General features: G+C 52.6%; 1 protein-coding gene and 1 non-coding gene across 3 annotated transcripts in view; both read left to right on the forward strand.

The window, feature by feature from the left end:
• Positions 1-5,601, forward strand: part of LOC106721826 (zinc finger protein 420-like) — a 40,407-nt gene that overhangs the window by 21,547 nt on the left and 13,259 nt on the right. The gene's annotated exons all lie outside the window — the stretch shown is intronic.
• Positions 53-162, forward strand: TRNAL-CAA. The gene is made up of 2 exons: positions 53-90; positions 117-162. It is a non-coding gene; the product is annotated as a tRNA-Leu (tRNA).

Consider the following 5,601-nt stretch of genomic DNA (forward strand, 5'->3'; position numbering starts at 1 on the left):
GGCATGCAGCACAATTGCAGGCAAGGGGAGGGAGGGAGGCAGGGGCATCCTTGCCAGGATGGCTGAGTGGTCTAAAGCGCCAGGCTCAAGGCCGCGCCCTTCCCTCGTCCTGGGGGTCCTGGTCTCCCTTTGGAGGTGTGGGTTCAAATCCCACTCCTGGCAGCGCCTTTTGGCACTCAGCATCAGGCCTGCGTCTAGCAAGGCACCAGGAACTCGCCGCCCAGGGAGGCCAGGAAAAGCTGAGCCTGCCTACAAGTGGCAGGGCGCCTTCCCCTTCTCCGCGGGCTGGGGATTCAAAAGCCTGCCTTCCCTGGCTGGGAATCGAACCCAGGCCGCGGCAGTGAAATGCCAAATCCTAGCCACTAGACCACCAGGGAGGACATGGGGAAGGCAGCCCTGCCCCGCCCGTCCGTCTCCATCTTGCCTCCTGCCCTGGCCCCAGGCGCCACCCCGCTGGGGCTCAGGGATTTGCTCAAGGCAGGTCTCCCAAGCCCTCGCTCTAGGGCCAGCAGCCTTCCCTTGCACCCCTGAGCACGGAGAAAAGTAGAATCTGAACCACTCCTGGCGACGCTACCTATGCAGTCATGCACTCATCTGCAGGATGCGTCTGCTCCTTGCAGCAGGCTATCTTTTGTAGCACAGGAGATTCAATAGGTATGGTTGGAATCCCCTGGCCAAGGTAGGACGTGTCACCTCTGGATTGCGATAGCAGGTCATCCTAGGGTCTGGTCCTGGGTATGACCAAAGGCTGCACTCGCCTGAGTCTTGTGGCCAGAGTAGTGGGGCTTCTTGTGGTGGGGTAGCTCCTAGGAAGTGGCACTGGTGGCAAATCCCGGGGAAGGGTGAGTATGGGGCAACACAAAACCTCAGGTTGCCAACTGCCCTCAGGGTCAGTGCCTGCCGGGGAAAGTCTAGAAGACCACATCCTGAGAGACAAGCACTGAACGGATGTTTCTTGCAGTCTGAGGGCCCAAGAGGGGTTGGCTAGAGACCACAGCCAGGGCAGTTTCCAGCATGACTAGAGTGCTCATGGTCCTAGGGTGCCAGTCGAGGGCAGAACGGAGCCCAGGGGAAGGTCTGAAAGGGCTTGAGCCTGCAGAAGGGCCAGATCATAGTAGAGGAAGCAGCCATTGTTTGATCCATGGACTCTCAAGTGGGCCATGCAGGACCAGGGCCCAAGAGGGGTCAAAAGGTCGAGGAGGGACCACTGCAGAGGCTGCCAGAGCTTGGGGTGCCTGGAGATCTGAACTGGCTCAAGGAAGGGCCAGGACCTTGGGCTGGATAGGATGAAGGTCAATGTATGGCCACAGCCAGAGAGGCCATGGGGGTGGGCTGCCTCTGAGAGATGGGGCAGATTGTTTCACACTCATCCTGTCATGGGGGAAAGAGGTAGAAAGCCTCAGTCAGCATTTGGTTTTCTTCCTCCCAGTTCAACCCTTTCAAACACTATGCCATGAGTCGCCCTTCACCTGTGGTGTTTGAGGTCTCCCCATCACTAATGGCTCCCTTGTCCTTATAATCTCTGGTCCATCTTTCGTCAGGGTTTTTTTGGCCAGAACCTAAACATTTGCTTCATCACGCTGGCCCTCTTCCCCACACTTCCTCTGCACCAATGCATGCTCTCTCCTTTGCAGAGACAAGTTTGGCAACTGTTGATCCTTCTGTATCATAGCATATGCATGAGAGGCCACTCAGACCTTGGATGCATATGCCTAGACAGGAGTTTTTTGGAGGCGTGGAGGCTTCCTAGACCTTCCATCCCCGTTTTAGGGCACTGAGACAGAATCCAAAGGCCAGACTGAATCCAAATGTTTCGTGCCTCCATGGCTGTAGTTGTATAAGCACCCAGGCCTTCTGTGTGACAGACGAGGATTTTACCACTGAACCACAGGGTAAGCCGCAGCAGACACAAGTAAGTGTGTAGATGTAACCCTTCTGCTGAGTGTCACAACCCAATTAAATTGTGCCCATGCCACTGAGCAAGAGATACCATTCAAATCATCCTCATTTTGACGATTAAGGTTAAAAGACATCCCTGCCAAAAATTCCTTGAAACAAAACGCGGCCGGAGTACTGTAGATAATTGGTCAGCTGAAATAAAATGCTAGGGGAAACTATATATAATTGGTCAAAGATAAGCATAAGCTCCTCACACGTAGCACACACGTAACAGGTAGAGAAGCCTAACCCACTACCTTGTAACTTGAGGAGACAAAGAGCTGCCACCTGCCAAAAATTAAAGATTCCATATAACGGTTCACAATTGGGCATCTCTGTCAAACACCTCTGCCTATAAATAGTTTAACGGTTTCCGCCCAAGGCGGAGAGCTCTGGGGATCTCACAGGAAACACCTGTGCTTGTCACCAGAGAATTGGGAAATTGATCAATTCCCAATCAATCACCCCGTCAGCGTAAAATATTGACGTAGAAAGTCTTGCAAGCTCGACCGTTCGTTCCGGCGCCACGTCCGTCATTATCTCATTGTAACCTAACTGCGTGCATGTACTCGACTCTGTAACCGAAGTTATATGCGTATACTCAACTCTATAACCGAAGCTGTAACGGAACAAAGGCTCGCCTGCGTCGTCCATCACTATCTAGGCGACGTAAGTAAACAAACTCCTGTAACCTACACGCGTCTGTGCCTGGTTAATTCCACTCCATCCATCAATTACCCGCCTGCCGAGCTCTAAATCTAAACACTCCGGTGTGTGAGTCAGGCGGCTGCCGGCGGCTGCTCTGATTCACAACACTGAGCATCTGTCAGCAGCAAGAAAGGCCAGGTTCAATTTTGGGGATACCAAATATATTTTATTGTGGCTTGAGCCTCCAAACAGTCTACCTGGGAAACGCTAATTGAATTACTAGGGTGGCCAATAAAACCAACAACCCTTTCTTTGCAAGCAGTGTAAACACAAAAACAAATTTATTACAAAGCATGAAGAGAAACAAATATAGACAACACTAGCTATAATTTTAAAACACTACAAACTACAAAACAAAGTCTATGGGTGGCACTGGTCACTGCCCATACCCAGGTAGTCTGGGACTTGGCACTCCCCAAAGGGTAGTTCTGGGGGCCTGCGCCCCTACACCTGCCTTTCAGCAATGGGCTGGAGCGGGGGCCCACACCAGAGTCCAATGAGCTGCTCTGTGGGTCCACTGCGCTACAGGGAGCTGCTAGACAGCGTAGGTCGGGCTGCATTGCAAAGGGTCCCTCGTTGCTCCCTGCAAAACTGTAGTGCTGATCCTCACCCCTGTGCGGTGGGTTTGAGGAGTTAACAGCCCTTCATCAGCATATCACATCCCCAAGTTTTTAGTCCTACTCGATAGGAAACTGCCAGAGACCTCAGAGAACAGCCAGCCAAACAGCAAAAGAGCCTGGCCAGCAACCAGCACCAACCATGCTGCATTGGTCAGGACACAGAGCCACAAAAGCAACATGTGCCAGGCCCAAAACGTGCCAGGCCCAGATACACAGCAAACCCACACACAGCAGGGCTCAGCAATACGCCTGTGCTGAGACACAACTGCTGTAAAACAATAACAAGGGGACTCAGGCCTGAACATGCAACAAAAGAGCACCAGACCTACTTGACTGTGACCTGGACGTAGGCTGAGACCTAACAGCTAGGAAACAACAAAAGGGGAGCCAGGCCTATTTTGGCTTGGGCCTGAACTTGAACTAGTGCCCAACCACACTGCTTGGTTGGGGCATAAACTGCAAAAGGGACAAAAGAAGGCTTTCTGCAGCAAAAAGCCAACCAGGCTCATACACCACTGAGGCCTGGATAAACAAGAAGTGCTTAACCCCGGGCCCAAATATGCCAGCCAACATATGGCTGGGGTGCAGTGCCACACCAGTGGGCTGAAATGCGGCAATTGTAAAACAGCAAAAAGGACCCGAGCTGATGACCTTCTCTCAGCTATAGCACCTCACAGAGACACTGCAATCCCCAATGCGGGACTGCCAGGACCCTGTTGTCTGGTCAGTCTCCACTAGGGAATGGCACTCCCCTGGCATCATCCCACTCAAGGCCTGCACGGGCAGTAGGTGCCAGGACCCTGCCCCTGGGCAGCCCGCACTAGGGGAGGATATACTCATGGCATCCTCCCACTCAAGGTCTGTGTGGCCAAACCAGCCAGCAAGACACATAGCTGGGGGTCAGCGACAGCTATGCTGAACCCAAAAGAAGTTGCAACAGCGACTAAAACATGCCAGGCTCTCATCCCTGGCCCACAGCGCACCAGCAAAACTGCAGTCTCCAACCTGGGCCAGTTTGCTGCAGCGATTGATGTCCCCCCCATGCCATCTTCCCGCTCCAAACCCAGAAAACAAAAGGGGAAAGGAGAGGGAGAGAACAGAGGGCCTCAAACCCCAAGACAGACTTTCTCTCCCTCTACCTGAGGCTTTCCCTTCACAAAGCTTCAGTTTGCTTTGGCAGTGAAGAGCGGGATGGGTGGGGAGCTTTTCTGGCTCCCAAATCGCCGTTCAGTCTTCAGCAGCCCCAGGAGGAAGCAGAGAGTCAGCCCAGGGGGCCTGACCCTTGAAGAATTTTTTCTGACCTCAGCAATCAGGACTCATGTTAGAGGGGATATCTTTTATTAGCCCAACTAGATTTTTGCAAAAAAAATAATAAATCTTTAATTGCAAGCTTTTCTGACCTCATCGCTTGGTCCCCACCAGAAGCCGGCATTATCTGAAGGCTGCAAATGCAAGCCAATCATTTCAAAAGTGGTCAGCAAGCCCTGGTGAAGTGGCCAGAGTCACCAACCTGGTTCCACAGGTTCCTTGGAGGAAAGCTTAAGACAAAGGGTCTGGACACGATAAGGGGGACAGGGAGGTGGTTCTCGCCAGAGAGAGGAAGGAAAATATCCAGCACAAACAAGATACACAGCAAAATACAACCAAGACACACTCAACCACACACAACCCCAAGCATGTGTGGGTGTTACACTAGAGAAGTTAAATGGAACAAGTTTCGGATCAGCAATTCCCTGCCCTGCCCCACCTGCCTTCCTCTGTTACAGTCCCTGGGTCCCCTTTGCACTCCCCCATTCCCTCCAGGGGGGGACATGGCATTTTCCCTTTGAGTCCAAGGACAAAGCTGGTGCTGGTCCCAGGCCAACAGCCACTGTCTGCACCCGGGGAGACCTCACCCCACCTCTTGTGCTCCTACCACTCACATGTGGCCTCTTGGCTGCGTCTCACAGGTGTTATCATGCGACGGGAGACACATGACCCGCACGTCTCCACAGCCCCACTCAACCCTGGCACTGGGCCCAGGGAAGGCGCTGGCTCCCAAAACACTACCAACAATTACATTTGTACCCAGGATCCTTCCCGGGATCACTCTCCCTCCCCTATTTCAATGTGGGTTTCGGGGACAACAGGACACATTGTTACAGCAACTCCTCACTTGGGTCACCCGCCTTGTGTTTCTAGCCAAGGAAAAGCAACGTTTTTCTTGTGCCTTTGAATTTGAGGGGCAAACGAGTTTATCGGCAGTGAAATATTTTTGGGAGCAGATGCTGGAAACAATTATTGCTTTCCCAAGGAAACTTCTTGGGAACTTGAAACATTTGTACCAAAAAGGGGG

Source organism: Alligator sinensis, unplaced genomic scaffold, assembly GCF_000455745.1.
Source record: "Alligator sinensis unplaced genomic scaffold, ASM45574v1 scaffold1455_1, whole genome shotgun sequence".
Lineage (NCBI taxonomy): Eukaryota > Metazoa > Chordata > Crocodylia > Alligatoridae > Alligator > Alligator sinensis.